Source organism: Amia ocellicauda, unplaced genomic scaffold, assembly GCF_036373705.1.
Source record: "Amia ocellicauda isolate fAmiCal2 unplaced genomic scaffold, fAmiCal2.hap1 HAP1_SCAFFOLD_30, whole genome shotgun sequence".
Classification (NCBI taxonomy): domain Eukaryota; kingdom Metazoa; phylum Chordata; class Actinopteri; order Amiiformes; family Amiidae; genus Amia; species Amia ocellicauda.
The window spans coordinates 1,094,417-1,118,627 of NW_027102865.1; the positions used below are offsets into that span (position 1 = coordinate 1,094,417).

The following is a 24,211-nucleotide window of genomic DNA, read 5'->3' on the forward strand; positions in this document are numbered from 1 at the left end:
TGGGTGTATTTGGATAAGAGCATTTGGGCTCTGAGCTGAAGCACGGATCTAAAGAAGACCTCTCCCCCCCCAAAGTTATCAGATTTCCTTAGCTCATCAGCTTGGAACTGGTTTGCATCAAAGTGACAGTTTTGGGGAGGATGGCACCGAGAAGAGGCCAAATAGTTTGGAATTCTGCTATGAGATGTCTGGAGAAAGGGGCCTGTAGGTGATAAAAACTCTTTGAAGTGGATGAGAGCCGAAATCCCGACATAGAGCTACGAACCCGGGCCAACCGGCATTTCCAAAAGATGGCATGGATTGACATCAGTCATAAATCAAGCCCCCCTCCAATAGGACACTGGGGGCTGAAACCGAAATCCAATCTCAAGAACTCAGGGACCAATCACCTACTGATCTGACAGACTTTAAGGAACAGCGGACAGTCTTTCTCTCTCTCTTTCTCTCACCTGAACCAGAAACTCGCTGCCACAGCTCAACCTGTAGCTCTGTTGCCAGAACCGGAATCAGAAACCAACCAAGTCTTTGCCGGCAACAGAAGAGTTAAACTGGGAGAAGGAGATTGAGCCGTACGAAGAATTCTTTTAAAGGACTTTATTAAATAAATAACTTTACAGACCCACCTGATCAGTGGAGTTTTACAGCTGGACAATTGACTAAGTCGACTGAATACGAAAGTGTCAGTCACTTAAATAGCTATTTGAGTCTTAAGAAACTTGACCCTTGGAACAAACAGGGCCCTGCTTTCCTCAAAGACTTCGTCTTCAAGTAACTACGGTGGAACCCTGCTTACAAAGAAGATTTTGTGCACAACCTTGGAGCATTCAAACCAGTGGAAAATCTGTTTGGAAAAGACTCTACATTCCCGAAACCCCAACTTCCAGGTGCATCGACTGAGTGGAAGTTCTTGGACAAAGCCGAACCGGACTGCCTTTGTTCCAAACCACACGGACCTCGTGCCGTGTGCTGTTATCTGAGCCCGAAGCCAGAGAGGCCTCTCTGCGACGAAGTTCACATAAGTTTAACAGTTTGGAGTTTGTGATTCATGACATTTGAGAAATCAATTAGAAATGTTAATCTGTGATTCATAACTCTAGAATGTGTAATATCATTTAGTTTTCTTAAAAATAAATGTGTGTTGCATTAAACTGTTTTGTTGATAATTTTAGAAATAAAATCTGTCAACGCCGAGAAATATCTTCTCATTCCTGTTTAACTGTTTAGTCTGAAATTGACACAAGTTAATAGACATTAGATTATTGGTGGCCCTGCCTATCCTTAATCATTGAATAATAATCAGTTAAGGGAAATTGTGGTAACAAATAGGATCTTTCTCGGCACCTAAACGTAAATGAGACTGATATATATATAACGAGAAGTTACCTGACATAAATACTAACCTGCGTAGTTATTTAATGTCTGACTAATAATACTAACGAGAGACTCACCTTCATCTTACTAACCGGTATTGTAGTCAATGTGTTTATAACATTTTTTGTTTAACGATTTGTTAAACGGAATGTATGTGCTCTGTGATGTCATAGCAGTAAGCTGAGAGAGGCTCGTCATGTCATCGCTGAGCTGGCTGGCTGGCTCTCTGTGTGTGTGTGTGTGTGTGTGTGTGTGTGTATGTGTGTCTCTCTGTCTGTCTGTCTGTCTGTCTCTCTCTCTCTCTCTCCCCCTCTCAATTCAATTCATTTGTATTGTCAAAGCAATTGGACATGCATACATACATACATACATATATATGGAAAATAAACAATATGTGTACATCTCTTTCGGCATTAGTGGTGCCCTCACAGATGTGCAAGTTACATGACAGACAGACAGACACACACACACACACACACTTTCACACACAGACAGACAGACAGACACAGACACACACAGACACACACACACATACTTTGACAGACAGACAGACAGACACACGCATATTATGGGTCTTTGTTGGGTAGTGAAATGGGTAGCATCAGTCGCAGTGTGGGTAATGTCAGGGAGCCAATCATAGTCCCCGTTATTTGCATATCGTTCTGGGAAAAGCAAATAAACACGTTTAGTCATGTATTTGTCCATAGTTTACACATGAGATGAAAGAGACAGTATGACGTATTGAGCACCTGGGATTCCTCATGTGTATGTGAGGGGCAGAGGAACCGGATCCCAAGTGTGCGTCCCAGGTGCTATAGGTTTCAAAGCATGCAGGGGAATAGGCACCCCACCCTGACACCTATAGAAGACTGGATAGGGAGATATAAATAGCAATGGGGAGACTCTTGTACTTGGTGTGGCTCTATCCATATAGTGGGGCCAGCAGGTGCAGCAATAGAAGCTCAGCCTGGGGAGACTGGATTTAGCATTTCCTCTCCATTTTGATAACTATTCATAATCATTTCTGCAAAATACTTCTATGATACCTATGTATGTTTTTTACTTGTACTATATTATACTATCAAGTATCAGTGTACACATACAATGTGACCTGTTACATTAATACAGAGGCCACGGAAGGCCAGATCACTAATAGCCACTGTCCCCTGATATTACACTTTTTTACAATCACTTTGGCACTCATTTCAGAACCTTGATGTCATTTTTCAAAACTCTAGACACTAAACTCACACCCGATGATCAAAATGCACATTTTTCAATTGCTTGGATACAATACACTTCAACCTCAGATCATTTGTTCATTGAACTAAAATGACACAACTTAACATCAAAGTATTACCATTTCAAAATGCAATTCACACATTACATCTGAGAACACTGTCTATTCATTTCATTACAAAGATCTAACTATCAATTGATACAGCTGCTCAAAATGATAAGTGACTGTTGCATTACTCTTAATGCATAGTTTTATGGAAACTGACAAACAGTATTCCATGTTTCGATCATGAAAGTTTCAGGATAATGAGATCCATTGACACCAATAACCGAGGAGCATGGTTTCTTAGGGTTACCATAGACTTGACTGTGTCTTCTTGTTTGTGAAGGAACAGGACTGTGTTTTCCTGTCTGGGTTCCCGCAGGCTTAAGTGGGTTTGACCTACTATTAGAAAAAAAAAAAAAAAGGAGCGCTAATTAATTGTTCAATATCTGATACGCCGGTGATAATATAAAATAACGTGTTTATAGTTTATAGAAGTTTATAGTGTTTATGGTAAATGAAGAAAAGTCATTAAGTTATATACAAGTTCTATAAATGCAAACATTGAAAAGCATGTTTGTTGTTATTCCTATATAGGATTTAGTATTATTTGTGTTTTCTTGTTTTTTGCTATGTTTTCTCCCCTGTCGTTTATTGTTATTTTGCGGGCTTGCACGCCTTGGTTGTTGTGTACAAAACGATACATAGAAAATGGGAAAACGTGTTACTGTGTGGGAACAGCTCTAGTAAGACGGGCGACCCGCCACTTAAAGGTACACATGTAAGGTACATGTATGATAACTATGGAGTGAAGCGGTGCGTTTGACTGGACAATAGGTGACAGAAAATTAAGGTTTCCAGAAGATGGGACTTTTGATTCAGATAGACTTGAGCACCTAAAAACGGTTTTGCAAAATAGGAATACAAAGCATTAAGAAATGAGAAACCAAAGCTAGCTATCTTAAAACATTTGTTAGAGAAAAGAAAGAAAAGACAACAGGCATAATTCAATCTGAATGCCCCGAAGACAAATTAAAAATATATATATATGTTTTTCAGTATAAATGACAGTCCTCAAGATACTGAAGGAAAATTACTAGATAAGTAATAAATAAGGGTAGTTTGAGACACTGCAGGTCAATATAACATGCCAACCAAAACCATGGTATCTGAATTTACTATGGATATAAATTAATATGTGTCTCTTTGTATGTTTGTACGTTTTCAGTTTGCGCAAGGTAAATGTCCATATTTTGACTTTTTCATGTACTGTATAGTCCAGAATATGACTAAGAGAGTCATAAGTCACAAATAGTTACAGAATGATAGCTAAAAAACGCCAGTTAAATATGTTGTAATAACAGACCTACAAGAAAGTCAGCATTTAACTGTACACAGAATGCTATTGCAAACAGAAATAATAATACAAAATTAAGTTATTTAAATAGGTCTTACGAATACAGAAGTTAAAAGTAACATGTTAGAAATGGAATTAGAGCCAAATTTAGAAATAGGAATCCGAGGCAACCACAAACATTCGGTGAAGGTTTCTTACATATTGATAAATAGATAACCAGATACTCCAGGAAATTAACGATGTGCTCATTTGGAAGCTATGAGTTCCACAATGAAGAGTTTTTAAATCCCTAGAAATAGATCCCTAAATACAATGTGTAGGTAAGAAATTAACTATTGATCAGTTCAATCTGGATTCGGGAACAGTTCTTCTGAACCTGTACTGGTGTAGATTGGACTTCAATAGGAGGAAGTGACACAATAAAGACATGAGCCGCGCAGGAGGACAGTCTTAGTGCCCACGCAGGTTCTTAGTTGGGGAAATCATTGACTGGACACATTTTTTGAAAATGTGCTTTCCTGAAGTACCTGGACATCATTATTCAGATCAATGAAAAGGCTTATTTTCCAAAGATTAAATACATTCATTAACTACAATAATGTAGTGAAATGTATATAAATAGTAATAATACAAATCGATCAAATATAACTTGCATTTTCTTGTAAGAAATTAGGAATAGGAGAAAGAACAGCTGTTGGGATGCAGTGCGATGTTATCCAAAATTGAAAGCGGTTGAGAAAGGAGAGTTTGTTCTGTGTGAGACAAATGTACTGCCACGAGAGACTCTGATGGTGATTGACTGGAATATGAGGGAAAATAATGAAGTTACTACAGGTATAACTAAAGGTGTAACATAACTAATTTAATGAAACATAGTCATGGCAAGTTATAAAACTGTTTGGAAATAGTCCTTTCACAAACAGAAATACCCTATCAATTAGGAAGAGGGGGGCAGGGGGCAAGGGCCGTATGTGCTCCTCTGCTCCCCCTGTTCGCCTGAGCAGACAAGCAGCCTGAGATGAGAGAGAGAGAGAGAGAGAGAGAGAGAGAGAGAGAGAGAAGTCAGAGACAAGGCAGAGACTGTAAGTACGTGTAAGGGTTCATAACTTATTACAAACAGAGCAAGAGTGTAATGAATGGTAATTTACACTGCTTGTATTAATAATGATAATAATATTGATGTTGATACAGACGAATACATCACATACTAGATGACAACCGCATAAAACTAATAATAATGAAAATAGGAATAATAGGAGTATGGAAATAATTTCAAATTATGGTTTATTGGTAAAAAATGAATTGAGAAACAAAGATTAATAACTGCCATCATTTACCCAACTACTATTAACTATGGTGTTGAAGGAGCTGCTGTAATAGTTATTGTAATGTTCTCAGGTATTTAAGTTAGATAAAAGGACAAAGATAAGCACATTGTTTTGAAACTTTGACAACTCCACACAAAAAGAGTATCTACACTAGGAAGTAAAGCTGATTCAATAAACACAGGAGATATGATGCTGCTGACGACAGCTGAGTGCTGTACTGAAATAATTTGATAAATGAGATAAATTGGAATCAAGATTATTATTATTTTGAATTGTCCCTTTACTAGAAACCTTATAGATTGTGCGAATGTCAACTAATGTGATAGAGATGCCTTTTATAAGGACGATCTCTGATGTTGTGTGAACCACACATTGTGTCTTCAGACTGATTTATTCCACATGGCAGATATGCATATTATGAATCGTGTCCTGAAGGAACCGATGTCTGACCCATATGGAGAAGATGCTGGTGTTCTTGTTGAGACACAGTAGGCCGAGGGCGCGGCTTTAAAGACAGCCTCACAGCAACTTGAACAGACCAATGCTGAGGTCCACTACGCTGAAGTGATGCTTGACTCAGTGGAGAAATAAGTTAAAATACTATAATTAAAGGTTTTCCAGATTATAGGAATCTACAATATATTGTGAAACTGCTCAGATGACGTCCGCAGTAGCACATATTCTTCTATTGATAGTTTAATTTATAATGTACTATTAGTGGAGATGTCACATTATTCAAATGAATAGAATGACAGCCATGAAGTCAGAATCAGTCCATTGCCCTTCACTTAAGATTTGTACAATGTATAATGTTTATAAATCAAAACGCAACAAATATATGTACAATACAGTTTACAAACTGAATTTGTAAAAAAGAATGTTTTGCTGACTTTTGTATTCTCTTTGAAGCAACAAAATGTATGTGTTATGTATGTCGTAACTAGGGTTTGACTTTTATGACCTGGGGCTGGATGAAATTTAATTTGAGATGCACTGTAAAAGCTCCAGGAAATTGCAACTGGCCACTGCACCTTCCATAAGAGAGCTCAAACATTTGCTAATGCATTGGTTGCCTCACAGGCACTCTTTCCCTGGTTTGCCCATGTGGCGCATGGTGTTGGCCACACGGGCAAAGGGGGGATGTGTGCATCAGTCTTTTAAATTGGTTTGCCCCAGGTTTTATAGTAACAGCTTAGCAATATTGTAGAACTTGCCACATTTGTCAAGCTCATAATCCTGCAATATGCAAATAGATTGTGTTCAAAAGCTTAAATGTTGTGGATATGAATATAGACTTGTAATAATATATAGGTGTTCTAAATGGGTTGAAGCCTATCCCGTAGGAAGGCTGAAGTAGTAAAAGTAGCAAAAATACAGTTAAGGGATGTTATATGTAGATTTCGCATTCCAGGGAAATTTCCAGTGATAGGAACACTCACTTCACTGGGACAATAGTGCAGGAACTATGCAAAGCCCTGCGAGGTAAACAACATTTTCACTGCCCCATCAGGCTCAGTCAGCTGGAGCAGTGGAGAAACAAAATGGGATATTAAAGAATAAGCTGTCTAATATATGCAAACAAACAGGACTCAAACGTCCAGATCCCCTTCCTATAGTCCTAATGACAATGAAATCGTCAGCAAATTGAGAAAAACAGGTCTTTCTCCGTGTGAGATTATTATGGGATGACTTATGAGACTCTCCATCACTCCTCCATTGTCTGTAAGGGAAATGGACATCCACTTGATGGATGATGCTATGTTGTCTTTTTGTATGGGACTAACACGTGCTTTCGAAGCTGTCCATTCACAGATGAAAGCCGCCCAGACTGAACCATCCCAGCAGGTTTACCACCCCTTCCAGCAAGGTGACTGTGTATATCAAAGCACACAAGAGAAAGTCCTCCCAACAGCCCAGGTGGACAGGGCCCTACCAGGTGCTCCTGACCACCCACACAGCTGTGAAGTGCCTAGGAACGACGACATGGATCCACTCCTCACACTGCAAACTTGCCAATCGAGGCGATCAGCACAACCCTGGTGGAGAACAGAGGGATAAAGGAATTGTTCTTCCACATCAGATTTGACATTACTGTATGTATGCAGGCCCTTGTAATTGCTTTTCCAATACTGCCAACTGGTTATTGATGATTGATTTCACATTGTGGTACGAGTATCGAGTGAAATGAGTGCTATCCACCTCAACAACACAGCGATAACATGGAGCCGGCAGGTGATCCAGGTCACAATAGAGGTCAAGCAGTGGGAGGAGGAAGACGTGGTGGTCAAAGGTGTAGCGTAAGGTACACTTATAAAATTCAATTAAAGAAGTGAATTTATAGTATCACCTTATCACGAATCCTGGAATCTTGTAGAACTCAATTTCTGTAATAATTGGACGCAGACACCAATTCCAAAGATATAAATTGTCAAATTTATTCAAAAACAAAGACTAAATGTAGCACTACACTAATTATACAAAAGGGAAAAACTAATTAAAATTCAACTCTAGATCAACAAATCAAAGACAAATCACTTCCGTGACCAAATCAAAGACCATGGGATCGCATATGATAACACACAAATCATTAAACAAAAAAGGTTATAAACACATTGACTACAATACCGGTTAGTAAGACGAAGGTGAGTCTCTCATTAGTATTGTTAGTCAGACATTCAATAACTATGCAGGTTAGTATTTATGTCAGGTAACTTCTCGTTATATATATATCAGTCTCATTAACGTTTAGGTGGAGAGAAAGATCCTATCATTACTTGTTACCACAATTTCCCTTAACTGATTATTATTCAATGATTAAGGATAGGCAGGGCCACCTATAATCTGGTGTCTATTAACTTGTGTCAATTTCAGACTAAACAGTTAAACAGGAATGAGAAGATATTTCTCGGCGTTGACAGATTTTATTTCTAAAATTATCAACAAAACAGTTGAATGCAACACACATTTATATTTAAGAAAACTAAATGATATAACACATTCTAGAGTTATGAATCACAGATTAACATTTCTAATTGATTTCTCAAATGTCATGAATCACAAACTCCAAACTGTTAAACTTATGTGAACTTCGTCACAGAGAGGCCTCTCTGGCTTCGGGCTCAGATAACAGCACACGGCACGAGGTCCGTGTGGTTTGGAACAAAGGCAGTCCGGTTCGGCTTTGTCCAAGAACTTCCACTCAGTCGATGCACCTGGAAGTTGGGGTTTCGCGAATGTAGAGTCTTTTCCAAACAGATTTTCCACTGGTTTGAAGGCTCCAAGGTTGTGCACAAAATCTTCTTTGTAAGCAGGGTTCCACCGTAGTTACTTGAAGACAAAGTCTTTGAGGAAAGCAGGGCCCTGTTCGTTCCAAGGGTCAAGTTTCTTAAGACTCAAATAGCTATTTAAATGACTTTCGTATTCAGTCGACTTAGTCAATTGTCCAGCTGGATGGCTGGGCACAGGCGGGCAGCGCAGTCTGTAAAGTTCTTTATTTAATAAAGTCCTTTAAAAGAATTCTTCGTACGGCTCAATCTCCTTCTCCCAGTTTAACCCTTCTGTTGCTGGTAAAGACTTAGTTGGTTTCTGGTTCCGGTTCTGGCAACAGAGATACAAGTTGAGCTGTGGCAGCGAGTTACTGGTTTAGGTGAGAGAGAGAGAGAGATGCCGTGCGTTACCCTTTATATGCCTGTCAGATCAATAGGTGATTGGTTCTTTAGTTTGTGAGATTGGATTTCGGCTTCAGCCCCCAGTGTCCTATTGGAGGGGGGCTTGATTTATGACTGATGTCAATCCATGCCATCTTTTGGAAATGCCGGTTGGCACGGGTTCGTAGCTCTGTGTCGGGATTTCGGCTCTCGTCCATTTCAAAGAGTTTTTATTTCCTACAGGCCCCCTTCCCCAGACATCTCACAGCAGGGATTCCAAGCTATTTGGCCCATTCTCGGTGCCATCCTCCCAAGACTGTCACTTTGATGTAAACCAGTTCACATGCTGATGAGTTAAGGAAATCTGATAAATTTGGGGGGGAGAGGTCTTCTTTAGATCAGTGCTTCAGCTCAGAGCTAAAATGCTCTTATCAGAATACACCAACATAACGCTACACTGGTTAATTCTGTTCTGGGAAAACCACAATCCTGCAGGTTTAATAAGTCTCTCTACACATCAGTCCCTGAGTACCTTCAACCAATGGTCATTTTGACCAATTAAGCCCAAGAATTGAGTCAATTAAGTTGTCATGGACTACCCAGTGAAGACGTGAACTCACGACTAGGTCACACTGTGAGCTCACCAGAGCAGACATTACACTGAGCTCACTGTGAGCTCACTTAGCGCTTTTCCAGCGACATGGTGCCATTGCTGGAGCCGGAGCTGCTGCTCGGCCTGGGATCCAGCTGATCTTTTTTGAACCGGCCCGCTTTTCCACCGGTTTTGACGTCACTGGATGTGGGCGTTCCCAAGCATGGAGTAGAAGTGGAGAAACACAGCAATAGTAATCAGCACCGAGGCGACTGCGTCTTTAAACCCCATTTAACATCACAATCAAACTCATTCCGCGTCTATGGCAAATCGTAACCCTAATGTTACAAATGTTCCCTAAACACCTATTTTGCAGGATCAATAAAAAATTATTAGGATTTTTTAAACTTTTACTGACACACATAGTTAATAGCAATGTGTTATAACTTTACCAAAAATAAAAATCTGTATATCTTTAATTGTTTAGACGTTATTAAGATATAATGCATCTTTCACATAGGGAACATTTGTAACATGTTAGGAAAAACAAACAAATGATTTGAAAATATTCATAATTACAGCATACAATTTGTCAGGCTTCATAACAATGGTATTTATAACATACTCTGTAAAAATCAAGCAAATAGCATTTGTGGTTCACGAGAAAATATGTATATATAATCAAAGCTATCAGACTATAGCAGCCGGTGTATGAAGACACATACGATTATACAGCATTATTTGGCAGCTTCGCAAGACCTAATTTGAAACGTTGTTGGTAAGTTAGATAATTAGTGGGGACCCGCTATTTGCAGTTCTTCCCCTCCATAATTGCTAAAATAAAGTTTTACTGACATTTTATTGACCCTACCACTGCATAGGGCACATCTGTAACATGAACGCTACTGAATGGCACATACATTGAAAACTACGGAGAACTGAGACAAATCCACTTTACACTTCATAAATAATCTTAAAACGTTTCCAACCAAGGCAACACCCACTTGAAATACGTTCATTCTCATTTTTGGTAAACAAAAAGAGAGATTGTTACATATGTTCCCTATGATGCATCTACAGAGAGAGAGAGACAGACAGACACTAACTCTCTCTCTCTCTCTCTCTCTCTCTCTCTCAGCTGGGAGTGTGTGGGAGGGGTCTGCAGTGAGCGGGAGTGCTGCTGAGAGCTCTGTCCTTTGGCTGCGTTTTTTTGTTGCTTTACTTTTTTCAGTTTGTTTATTTTGTCTTCTGTTTTCAGTGCTTTTCTTATTGTGGGGGAACAGGGGAGGGGAGGGGGGAGTACCGGTAGTTCTTCCCGGGTCGGGGGGTCGGACCCCCTGAATGCGTCTTTTGAAAAACTGACCCGACGCCATGGAGTCAAGATCGCTCCGGTGCAGTTCTGCCCCCTAGAGCAGTGTGTGTTAGCGGTTGGGGAGGTAGCAGGGTGTGAAAATATCAAGTCTGCTGCCATTGTTATCTTCTTAAAAACAACTGATCTGCTCAATCAGCTAGTGGCTAATGGCACAGTGTTAGACGACACTTTCACCCCGGTGTTGCCGCTCGCTGCTCCTGCCCGGAAGGTAACGCTGTCTAACGTCCCTCCGTTCATCCGCACCGGCTCGGGCAGCTGATGTCCGGCATTAAGAGGGTCCCGCTGGGCTGCAAAGCCCCGCAACTGAAACACGTCGTGTCCTTCCGAAGGCAGCTGTATATGATCCTCAATAACATCAATGAGGATCTTAATGTCTCCGAAGTTGGATCTCTCTTGCTGCCACCACCACGAAGATTGCTCTTTAGTAATGTTGGAAAGTCAAAGACAGCAACCGTTAGGGTTCTTGCATATGACGTATTCGTGCTGCACCTCTCTGCAAGGATCCAGGACAGTTTGTCAATGTAAACTCCAGTGCCTGGGAATATTTCCACCTAAAAGACAATGGTAAATAAAAAACAAGTTTATCCCCAAACTATTCTTATATTATGTTAAGTGGAATACATTATCAGTAAGGCTGTGATTTTGTTACAGAAATGTGTTATTAAAGACCACAGTATGTCTCAATTCTAAGTTTATTAATTTACAGACATAATAAAGTCAGTGAATCTGTGTCACCCATAATTCAATTACATTCTTATTATCAACTTTAACTATGAATATAACTGATAATGTAGCATCATTAGATTGTTTACAACCAATATTTGTTTTCAATATATATATTTTTACCTTGTCTTTGTAATATTGTAGACCAAGAGTGTTATACCTGTTTTGGTGATTCTTTGTCAGATTCAGAACAATTTGCTGTGGGGCTGTCAGAACCACTTGATGGTGACACACTTTTGTCTTCATTGCTGATAAATGTGGCTTTTGTTACAATTTTTTTCAGATTGTCCAAAAGGTCTGGAATCTCTGGAGAAAAAAACCTTAGTATTAAATGATAATCATTTCTAGTAATATATTTAATACAAAGTGAAAACAAAACCATCAATGCCTGCAATTATACTTGAGAGACTTGCTCTATGTTATTGGCAAACTGACCTTTTTGTGGGTCATTAACATTAGCTACGAAAAAAATAAAAAAGATAAAATACAAGAATTACCAGGTCTAATGTAATGCATATAGTCATTAATGTAGGATTATGAAGTTATGTTGAAAAACTTTATTTAATAATCAGTATTATTAAACTATTAGACAGTGCACATTAAGAGTCTGTATTGTGGTTCTAGATTACTTCAGTATGATCAACTATAATACATTACTCTGGAATCTAAATTACTGAAGAATAACATTTATCAAGGTAAGGAATTATTTGCTATAAATAAAAAAACTTACCATCAATCATACGGTTTCGAAGACATTGGTTTTCATTTTTAAGTCTTGTGTTTTCCTTTTCGAGCTGCTTAACGTTTTGCTGTAGCTCAACTTCACTGGACTCTTTAAATGTCTGTAGAATATGACGGGATCTAATTCTTGAAGCTCCATCGGTTTTCTTTCTTATTTTGTGCTGTATTCAGAGAGGAAAAGAGTTTAAAATGAATATATATATATATATATATATATATATGAATATGATTAAAAAAAAACAATCCTGCAATACATTTATTTAATATTTGCAGTAATTATCTCACCGGTAACTGTGGTTCATCAAGGTCACTATCATCTGAAATTTGAAGTTTTTTGTTTGGTTTAGGTACTCTCTTCATTTTAGGACAGGGCATTTTTGTTAGGTCATTAAGTTTTCTTCTTAGTTCGCCTTCTTTTCCTAAAATAAAAATAAAATAAATAAAACCCTGCATTATGTCCACAGATATTTGGGGATTATATTTATTTGTCATAAAAATACTGTGCTTTGACCACACAAATTAAGATGAACAGCCAACACTGAATCAAAACTGAAGTTAAATTATATCTGGTTTAATTTATTTTGTGATTTGGGGGATTTTATTGTAAAGCACAACACACAATAAATCGTTCTTACAAATGCCAGTCAAGTATGACGAGTTTTTAGCGCCCTCACCACCACCTACCATGTTATAAGAGTATGTTAGAAGTACAACACATTAATAACTTAAACATTCATTTCAAATATACTGTGATTGTATATATCAAATAGCATGTAAAGACTTTAATATTTTTTTTTTTTAAATAAACATTGTTACCAGTCATAATGATCTGCGCTTCATGGACAGGCCATCCACCTTTTGGAGGTTTGTTCGTGTCTCTCCACTCTGCTCTGAAGTTTCGAGTCGTCTCTTCGTCATCATCAGCAATGCTGAATAAATCAAAATTGCGAAAGCAAGCAGTGGGAATCACGCTGTAAGAGTCTTTGTCGACCCCGCTTTCCCACTTCACCAACGCGTGCATCACCGCCATACTACCTTCACCTTCTCGTCCGTTTTTTCTGCGCGTTTTTCCCCCGACAAGTCACGGCACAAAAAACAGTCCCGCTCTGCATTCTGGTACTTGGCGTTCTTAATAACACCAACAGGGTGTAATCGCATAGACCACTCGAGTATAAAGTACTACATATCCCATCTGTTACAGTTTTTTTTCTTCTTCTGAAACTGCAAGCGCACTACATAAAGTTTGGCAAATGAAGAAATTTGGATGATGAGTTTACAATCTTATAAACAGTATTTAAGTAAACCTAGATATGCAATTCCAAAAAGAACAGCATCGAGATGGAGAAACAGGATACAAAAATAATAATACAATGTTTATACTTTTTGTATTTTAATTACAGTATGTAATTATTGCCTTTTGATTTACATTTACAGAAAAAGAACGGCGGCAAATGTGGACTACCCAACAAGAAGCAACAAAGTTACTAAAATATCAGATTCTCAGGTAAGCTTCATGCAGCCATACATGTATAATTATAAAATCAATCCAAAAAATAGACCTTGTTTACCCTACAACTGATTTGAGTGTTAATTCTATTTAAGATATAAAAAAATATTTTGTTTTCTGAACTAATAATCTGTGAACATTCTATTATCTCTATAATTTTAATTAATACATTTATTTTATTATTGGTGGAACATTATATTTTTCAGCTCAGATGATTTCACGTACCATCAATTTTTCTGTTAATAAATGTGCAAAAACAAATCAGATGGATAGGCCCCTACATATGAACATTAAGTTAAAGGCCTAGAGTGAGTGTTCTTCACTTCCAGTCATGGCGGGCCACAATCCAGCTCTTTGTAACTCATCAACAACCAAAGACCTGGGAAAAGGGTTAAATGGCTTCAGTTAAGCCAATTAGGTAATTAAGAGCTCAACTGGAAAAAAAACAGCAGGCATAGGGGTACTTTAGGACCACAGTCACTGATATAACCTACAATGTTGTTGTAATGAAAATCAGCAGACAGTGGGCCTCCTCCAGGACTAAGGTTGAGAAGCACTGGTCTTGAAGACCACAATAACAATCGACCTCAAGGGCTAGGGATATTCGAGGTGATGCTAAACCAGTCCTGAATGTTTAAATATAATGTTATTTTCTTGTAGTGTGCCGTTGCTGTTAATGCAACCAGTTATATTGAGCCATCAAATACAGAAGCTGACGAAAGACATCAACATGTAAATTTAGTTGTAAATTTAAAGTGTGTGTGAAAAGTATTTTGTATATGGAGATTAACCCATAGTTTCACAGATAAATTGTGGACCAGTGATATTCAGGATCTTCAAAACAAGTCCTGAATGCTCAAACTTAACACTTCTTTTTTTAGAGTGTCGTTGCTGTCAATCCAGCCAGTGATGTGGAGCCATCAGATACAGAAGCTGATGAAAAACAACATGTAAATTTCCTAAATTAATATGGTGCATCAAAATACTTATTTAGCACTTTCAACTGTTTCTTTGTGATTCCTAAAATTACTTTACAGGCTGGGGCTGGGGGAAGACACTGCGCCCGCCTGGAGAAGCCTGTACAAGCCCCCCTCAATAAGAGAGCTGGCAATCTGCAGTGGAGGGTGTTACACACCATTATTGCTGTCAATTCTTTTATTACTGTTCTTAACCCTGCTGTGTCCGACGCCTGCCCATTCTGTGCTCAGAGAGAGACCGTGTTTCACTGTTTCAGCACTTGCTCTCGGTTGTCACCCATTTTTAGTCTTTTAACTCGTCTTTTTACTGATCTTAACCTGATTTTTAACACAAAGGTTTTTATTTTAGGGGCGCGATACACCAGAAAGACCAAACATGTGGACCAGCTGGTAAACTTCTTGCTGGGCCAGGCTAAAATGGCCGTCTATAAGACTAGGAAGAACAGAGTGTGTGGGGAGGGCAGTGAGGATGCAGTGAGAGTGTTTGCCATGCTGGTCAAGTGCAGAGTCAGACTAGAGTTTAACTATTACAGGCTGATGAATGATTTGGAGAGTTTTGAACAGGTCTGGTGTATTAATGATGCCCTTTGTGAATTGTATGACGGGGAGTTGGTTTTTATTATGTAATTCATTTATAGGGTTTAGTATTTGATGGTTGTTTTGTTGTGTGTATTGGGTTGCTTTCTTTAAAAGTGTACAGATCAGTGGCGGAGTTAATGCTTGTTGGGGGGAGACAAACAAAGGGGAACACTATTTTTTATTTATTTATTTATTTTCTTTTGTATGAATTATTGCGTGTTGCAAACAGGCAATGAAGTCTGATAAAAGTCAAAAAGTCTTTCTCTCTCTCACACACACACACACAGCCAGCAAGACACACAGAGCCAGCCAGCTCAGCGATGACATCACAAACATCTCTCTCAGGTGACTCCTATGACATCACAGAGCACGTACATTCCGTTGCTTGCCGTCTGTCAACCACTCAGTCACTGCCAGCCAGACTGGCTGGCTGACTGGATGGTGGGGCTGCTTGCTGCTGCTGCGTACCTTAGCAAGCTTATTTGCTTGACCGGCCTTCCTCCTCCGCCCACATGCCCACCTATGTCCGATCTGCTGTTCACCTGGATCACAGCTCCGCCCCAACAAGGCAGAGCCTCCCAAGAATGGTACAAACTCACCCACGATCCCCTCCACGGAAAGCTATAGCAAAAGGCAAAAGCATTATACGTAATGAAGAGGAACCCGAGTCCAAGACGCATCCGACCAGCCATACATATTTGTGTGTATTAAAGATCACATTTTATTACATTTAGATTTTCTGTACTTTATTACATCTTTTTGTGATTTTTAAATGTATTGTTTCTTTTCCTTATATATGTATGTATGTATGTATGTATGTGTGTGTGTGTCTGTGTGAAAGTGTATGTGTTTGTGTGTCTCTGTGTGAAAGTGAGTGTGTGTGTGTCTGTCTCTGTGTTTGTGTGTCTGTCTCTGTGTGAAAGTGAGTGTGTGTGCGTGTGTCTGTCTGTGAAAGTGTGTGTGTGTGTGTGGGTGTGACAGTGTGTATGAGTGTCTGTCTGTCATGTAACTCGCACATCTGTGAGGGCACCATTTTTGCAGAAAGAGATGTACACATTTTGGAGCAACATATGCTGCCATCCAGACATCGTCTTTTCCAGGGACATCCCTGCATTTTTCAGCAGGATAACGCCAAACCACATTCTGCCCAGATTACAAGCGCATGGTTGCGTAGGCAGAGAGTGCGGGTGCTAGCATGGCCTGCCTGCAGTCCTGACCTGTCTCCGAATTGAGAATGTGTGGCGCACTATGAAGTGCAAATTAAGACAACGAAGGCCCTGTGCAGTTGCGCAGCTGAGGAAATGCATAATGGATGAATGGGGGGAAATCCCACTTGCTAAACTTAACCAAGTGGTGTCTTCAGTGCCCAAGTGCTTAATAAGTGTTATTAAAAGAAAAGGTGATGTTACATAGTGGTAAACAGTCGACTGTCCCAACTTTCTTGGTTTCTTTTCACTGCTAATGAGATGCTGTAGAGTGAGTTAGTTATATTGCTTTCAGGAGCTCTAATCGTATTGATGAGTTCATGCAGCATTTGTAATTGAATTTCAAAAAGAAATCCTTGCTGTCTGGCCTGTGTGTATGAGATGTACTCTGTCAATCTTTGGCTAACAACTGAAACATTGGTAGAACAAAAATGGCAACATAAAAAAGAAAAGTACATTTTAAAAGAGCACATTAAATAGGATGAATATACAGTTTTTTACAATCACTTTGTCACTAATTTCAGAACCTTGATGTCATTTTTCAAAACTCTAGACACAAAACTCAAAACGGTCATCACTTGTAACACAGGCTGTCCAATGTTCAAAACATTGCATTGTGCATTCATATCTTTAAAGAAACCTTGCACTTGCAGACTTGTTGGTTCAAATAATTCATTTATCATGAAATACCATAGTAACATTTATTTAGATCACCCACACAGAAGATACCGATAGTTTCACTGTGTAGTTGTTCGTACAATCATTAAATATTGTAGTACAAAATATGTGATACATGTTTCATTATGGTACTACACATAAATACATCACTGTAAAAGGACTAGTAGAGAGAATACTACAGACACAGTGGAATCATTGAACAAAATCTGAAATGTATTGATGCAATACAATCAAATCACACCATAGGTTTCTTTGAAGCCATGCAACAATAATTAGCTACAAAAAAGAACAAAACTACAGTAAAATGTCAACTGCAGTGTTCCTCACCTGGCTTAGTGTAAAACAAAGGATTGATTACTGTACTTCTGAATTTCCATCAGCCCTGTGTTCAGGTTCAGGTTCTCACAACCATTTTTCACAAGAGGCATCTTGAAACTGAACATACCTGAACATACTCAGTCATCAGCTGCTTCACTCTGTCTGCATTTCTTTCAAAAGGCACACTATACTCTGTGCTACACATTGGTATGCAGTATACAGTCATTTGACAATTGAGAGTAGCCTAATGTTTAGTGCATGCTGAAGACTTGACGCTTCTCAGTACGGACATTTCTGATGATTGAGGCCACAGTTGATCCTGAGTTGATTCTGAGGTTTGATTGAATCATTGTAGCTGCCTCAGTCATGGTCATGCCATGATTTACAACATGCTCTACAACTATTTCTCGGATTTCACTGGACACTATTTGCTGTTGCTGCCGCTGTCTGGTCCGTGGCCTTGTCCTCTACCACGTTCCCCCAACACCTCTCAAATGAGGCCCATGGCTGCCTCTCTGGTGAGGCCTAAGCCCTCCTCTATGACGAGGCCCACGACCACCTCTCAGAAGGGGTGCATGTCCCCTTCCATTCCTTTGACCACCACGTCTTCCTCCTCCCACTGCTTGACCTCTATTGTGACCTGGATGACTTGCCGGCTCCATGTTATCACTGTGTTGCTGGGGTGGATAGCACTCATTTCACTCGATACTCGTACCACAATGTGAAATCAATCATCAATAACCAGTTGGCAGTATTGGAAAAGCAATTACAAGGGCCTGCATACATACAGTAATGTCAAATCTGATGTGGAAGAACAATCATCTTCAACCAGGTTGGAGCGTTAGTTGCAATGCCTTTAATACACGCAGCGTGGAGAGGAACAGTGACTCAAGTAGATCCCAAAGTCGCTCTGCCTTCATTTTAACAGTCAGAGCTTTTATACACAAAAATCAAAGAGCTGGTTATAATCAGAAAGTCATTACTATGTTATCTTAAAAGTTAGCTAAGCAGAATTTATATCATTATAGGACAGAGTTCATAGATCAACACATGGATTAGGGAGCAGGCACTTCAATCATACTGTTTGACATTGTCTCCAAGATTCTCATCGTAAATAACAAACAGAAATCAAACTACCTTCTGGCCTGACCTTCTAGCTTGACCTTATCTTTCTTAAGTATACAAGAGAGAAAAACAGGTATTAGAGAAAAAAATTCTAACTTTCCTTCCACACTGCAAACATGGTGTGGAAAAGTGCTACATGATGATGAATGATGATGAAATATTACATCCATAGATAATGTAGTCCAACTGGTTCATGCTCCTCGTTTATTGATGTCAATGGATCTCATTATCCTGAAACTTTCATGATCGAAACATGGAATATTGTTTGTCAGTTTCCATAAAATTATGCATTAAGAGTAATGCAACAGTCACTTATCATTTTGAGCAGCTGTATCAATTGATAGTTAGATCTTTGTAATGAAATGAATAGACAGTGATCTCAGATGTAATGTGTGAATTGCATTTTGAAATGGTAATACTTTGATGTTAAGTTGTGTCATTTTAGTTCAATGAACAAATGATCTGAGGTTGATGTGTATTGTATCCAATCAATTGTAAAAAAGTGTTAGAGTTTTGAAAAATGTGCATTTTGATCATCGGGTGTCTAGAGTTTTGAAAAATGACATCAAGGTTCTGAAATGAGTGCCAAAGTGATTGTAAAAAAGTGTAATATCAGGGGACAGTGGCTATTAGTGATCTGGCCTTCCGTGGCCTCTGTATTAATGTAACAGGTCACATTGTATGTGTACACTGATACTTGATAGTATAATATAGTACAAGTAAAAAACATACATAGGTATCATAGAAGTATTTTGCAGAAATGATTATGGATAGTTATCAAAATGGAGAGGAAATGCTAAATCCAGTCTCCCCAGGCTGAGCTTCTATTGCTGCACCTGCTAAGTGGCTGCTGGCCCCACTATATGGATAGAGCCACACCAAGTACAAGAGTCTCCCCATTGCTATTTATATCTCCCTATCCAGTCTTCTATACGTGTCAGGTATACAAGTGTGTGTGTGTGTGTGTGTGTGTGTCTGTCTGTCTGTCTGTCTGTGAAAGTGTGTGTGTGTGTGTGTGTGTGAAAGTGTGTGTGAGTGTCTGTCTGTCTGTCTGTCATGTAACTTGCACATCTGTGAGGGCACCACTAATGCAGAAAGAGATGTACACATATTGTTTATTTTCCATATATATGTATGTATGTATGTATGCATGTCCAATTGCTTTGACAATACAAATGAATTGAATTGAGAGGGAGAGAGAGAGAGTAAGAGAGAGAGAGAGAGACAGACAGACAGACAGACAGAGACACACACACACACACACACACACACACACAGAGAGCCAGCCAGCCAGCTCAGCGATGACATGACGAGCCTCTCTCAGCTTACTGCTATGACATCACAGAGCACGTACATTCCGTTTAACAAATCGTTAAACAAAAAAGGTTATAAACACATTGACTACAATACCGGTTAGTAAGACGAAGGTGAGTCTCTCGTTAGTATTATTAGTAAGACATTAAATAACTACGCAGGTTAGTATTTATGTCAGGTAACTTCTCGTTATATATATATCAGTCTCATTTACGTTTAGGTGCCGAGAAAGATCCTATTTGTTACCACAATTTCCCTTAACTGATTATTATTCAATGATTAAGGATAGGCAGGGCCACCAATAATCTAATGTCTATTAACTTGTGTCAATTTCAGACTAAACAGTTAAACAGGAATGAGAAGATATTTCTCGGCGTTGACAGATTTTATTTCTAAAATTATCAACAAAACAGTTTAATGCAACTCACATTTATATTTAAGAAAACTAAATGATATTACACATTCTAGAGTTATGAATCACAGATTAACATTTCTAATTGATTTCTCAAATGTCATGAATCACAAACTCCAAACTGTTAAACTTATGTGAACATCGTCGCAGAGAGGCCTCTCTGGCTTCGGGCTCAGATAACAGCACACGGCACGAGGTCCGTGTGGTTTGGAACAAAGGCAGTCCGGTTCGGCTTTGTCCAAGAACTTCCACTCAGTCGATGCACCTGGAAGTTGGGGTTTCGCGAATGTAGAGTCTTTTCCAAACAGATTTTCCATTGGTTTGAAGGCTCCAAGGTTGTGCACAAAATCTTCTTTGTAAGCAGGGTTCCACCGTAGTTACTTGAAGACAAAGTCTTTGAGGAAAGCAGGGCCCTGTTTGTTCCAAGGGTCAAGTTTCTTAAGACTCAAATAGCTATTTAAGTGACTGACACTTTCGTATTCAGTCGACTTAGTCAATTGTCCAGCTGTAAAACTCCACTGATCAGGTGGGTCTGTAAAGTTATTTATTTAATAAAGTCCTTTAAAATAATTCTTCGCTCAATCTCCTTCTCCCAGTTTAACTCTTCTGTTGCCGGCTAAGACTTGGTTGGTTTCTGATTCCGGTTCTGGCAACAGAGCTACAGGTTGAGCTGTGGCAGCGAGTTTCTGGTTCAGGTGAGAGAAAGAGAGAGAGAAAGACTGTCCGCTGTTCCTTAAAGTCTGTCAGATCAGTAGGTGATTGGTCCCTGAGTTCTTGAGATTGGATTTCGGTTTCAGCCCCCAGTGTCCTATTGGAGGGGGGCTTGATTTATGACTGATGTCAATCCATGCCATCTTTTGGAAATGCCGGTTGGCCCGGGTTCGTAGCTCTATGTCGGGATTTCGGCTCTCATCCACTTCAAAGAGTTTTTATCACCTACAGGCCCCTTTCTCCAGACATCTCATAGCAGAATTCCAAACTATTTGGCCTCTTCTCGGTGCCATCCTCCCCAAAACTGTCACTTTGATGCAAACCAGTTCCAAGCTGATGAGCTAAGGAAATCTGATAACTTTGGGGGGGGAGAGGTCTTCTTTAGATCAGTGCTTCAGCTCAGAGCCCAAATGCTCTTATCCAAATACACCCAACATAACGCTACATATGTATGTATGTATGTATATATGTGTAGAAGGAAAATTAGAAATTATTTTCTTACACCTGTTTTTCTCTCTTGTATACTTAAGAAAGATACGGTCAAGCTAGAAGGTCAGCCCAGAAGATAGTTTGATTTCTGTTTGTTATTTACGATGAGAACCTTGGAGACATTGTCAAACGGTATGACCTACATGCCTGTTCCCTAAAACCATGTGTTGACCTATGAACTCTGTTCTATAATGATATATGTTCTGCTTAGTTAGCCTTTAAGATAACATAGTAATGACTTTCTAGCATGTATGGATGTATGTATGTATGTATATATATATATATATATGTATGTATGTATGTCCAATTGCTTTGACAATACAAATGAATTGAATTGAGAGGAAGAGAGAGAGAGAGAGAGAGAGAAAGAGAGAGAGAGAGACAGACAGACAGACAGACAGCTCAGCGATGACATCACGAGCCTCTCTCAGCTGACTGTTATGACATCACAGAGCATGTACATTCCGTTGCTTGTCGTCTGTCAACCACTCAGTCACTGCTAGCCAGACTGTCCCTAAGACAAAGTGTACAATACTTCAATTATATCTCCTCCAGACAGATAAAGAGTATTAAGAGCTACGATGAAGTTACCCAGGAGACGTAAAAAGCTTGCATCACCTGGTATTTCCTGGAGGTCACCCATCCAAGTACTAACCAGGCCCTGGCCCGTTTAGTTTCCAAGGTCTGACGAGATCGGGCACGTTCAGGACGGTGTGGCCGCAAGCCGAGATGCCTGGCTGCATGATGTCTCTTAAAGGCTGGCGGGTATTGACGGAATTTCCAGCAAAAAATAAAAAATAAAAAAATAAAAAAATGGAGGGAAAAATAACAGTGCAGGAAAGGGTGTTGAAAGTAGCCGGGAACGTGTACAATTCTTCAATTATATCTCCTCCAGACAGAAAGTGAGTACTAAGAGCTATGATGAAGTTACCCAGGAGACGTAAGAAGCTTGCAGCACCTGGTATTTCTAGGAGATCTCCCATCCAAGTACTGACCAGGCCATGCCCCGTTTAGCTTCCGAGATCTGACGAGACGGGGTGCGTCCAGGACGGTGTAGCCGCAAGCCGAGAGGCCTGGCTGCATGATGTCTCTTAAAGGCTGACGGGTGTTGACGGAACTTCCAGCAAATAAAAAAAGAAAAATGGAGGGAAAAATATCAGTTCAGCAAAGGGTGTTGAAAGTAGCCGGGTACGTGTACATTTCTTCAATTATATCTCCTCCAGACAGAAAGAGAGTATTAAGATCTACGATGATGTTACCCAGGAGACGTATAAAGCTTGCAGCACCTGGTATTTCCAGGAGGTCACCCATCCAAGTACTGACCAGGCCCTGCCCTGGTTAGCTTCCGAGATCTGATGAGATCGGTCGCGTTCAGGACGGCGTGGCCGCAAGCCGAGAGGCCTGGCAGCATGATGTCTCTTAAAGGCGGGCGGGTTTTGACGGACCTTCCAGCAAAAAAAAAAAGAAAAAAGAAAAATGGAGGGAAAAATATCAGTGCAGCAAAGGATGTTGAAAGTAGCCGGGTACGTGTACAACTCTTCAATTATATCTCCTCCAGACTGAAAGAGAGTATTAAGAGCTACGATGAAGTTACACAGGATAAGTAAAAAGCTTGCATCACCTGGTATTTCCAGGAGGTCACCCATCCAAGTACTAACCAGGCCCTGGCCCGTTTAGTTTCCAAGGTCTGACGAGATCGGGCGCGTTCAGGACGGTGTGGCCGCAAGCCAAGAGGCCTGGCTGCATGATGTCTCTAAATGGCTGGAGGGTATTGACAGAACTTCCAGCAAAAAAAAATGAAAAAAGAAAAATGGAGGGAAAAATATCAGTGCAGCAAAGGGTGTTAAAAGTAGCCGGGTACGTGTACAATACTTCAATTATATCTCCTCCAGACAGAAAGAGAGTATAAAGAGCTACGATGAAGTTACCCAGCAGACGTAAAAAGCTGGCAGCACCAGGTATTTCTAGGAGGTCTCACATTCAAGTACTGACCAGGTCCTGCCCCGTTTAGCTTCCGATATCTGATGAGTTCGGGCGCGTTCAGGACAATGTGTCCGCATGCCGAGAGGCCTGGCTGCATGATGTCTCTTAAAGGCTGGAGGGTATTGACGGAACTTCCAGCAAAAAAAAAAAGAAAAAGAAAAATGGAGGCAAGAATATCAGTGCAGCAAAGGGTGTTAAAAGTAGCTGGGTAAATGTACAATACTTCAATTATATCTCCTCCAGACTGAAAGAGAGTATTAAGAGCTACGATAAAGTTACCCAGCAGACGTAAAAAGCTGGCAGCACCTGGTATTTCCAGGAGATCTCCTATCCAAGAACTGACCAGGTCCTGCCCCGTTTCGTTTCCGAGATCTGACGAGATCGGGCGCGTTCAGGACGGTGTGGCCGCAAGCCAAGAGGCCTGGCTGCATGATGTCTCTTAAAGGCTGGTGGGTATTGACGGATCTTCCAGCAAAATGAAGAAGAAAAAAGAGAACTGG

General features: G+C 39.8%; 2 non-coding genes and 4 pseudogenes across 2 annotated transcripts; all 6 read right to left on the reverse strand.

The window, feature by feature from the left end:
* Positions 1 to 16,032: 16,032 nt before the first annotated feature.
* Positions 16,033 to 16,147, reverse strand: LOC136729277 (U5 spliceosomal RNA). The gene has a single exon (XR_010808889.1). It is a non-coding gene; the product is annotated as a U5 spliceosomal RNA (small nuclear RNA).
* Positions 16,148 to 22,334: 6,187 nt separating this feature from the next.
* Positions 22,335 to 22,453, reverse strand: LOC136729587 (uncharacterized; annotated as a pseudogene).
* Positions 22,454 to 22,674: 221 nt separating this feature from the next.
* Positions 22,675 to 22,793, reverse strand: LOC136729011 (uncharacterized; annotated as a pseudogene).
* Positions 22,794 to 23,002: 209 nt separating this feature from the next.
* Positions 23,003 to 23,121, reverse strand: LOC136729306 (5S ribosomal RNA). The gene has a single exon (XR_010808915.1). It is a non-coding gene; the product is annotated as a 5S ribosomal RNA (ribosomal RNA).
* A 216-nt stretch (positions 23,122 to 23,337) lies between these two features.
* On the reverse strand, positions 23,338 to 23,456 carry LOC136729624 (uncharacterized; annotated as a pseudogene).
* A 549-nt stretch (positions 23,457 to 24,005) lies between these two features.
* On the reverse strand, positions 24,006 to 24,124 carry LOC136729093 (uncharacterized; annotated as a pseudogene).
* Between the last annotated feature and the right edge of the window lie 87 nt (positions 24,125 to 24,211).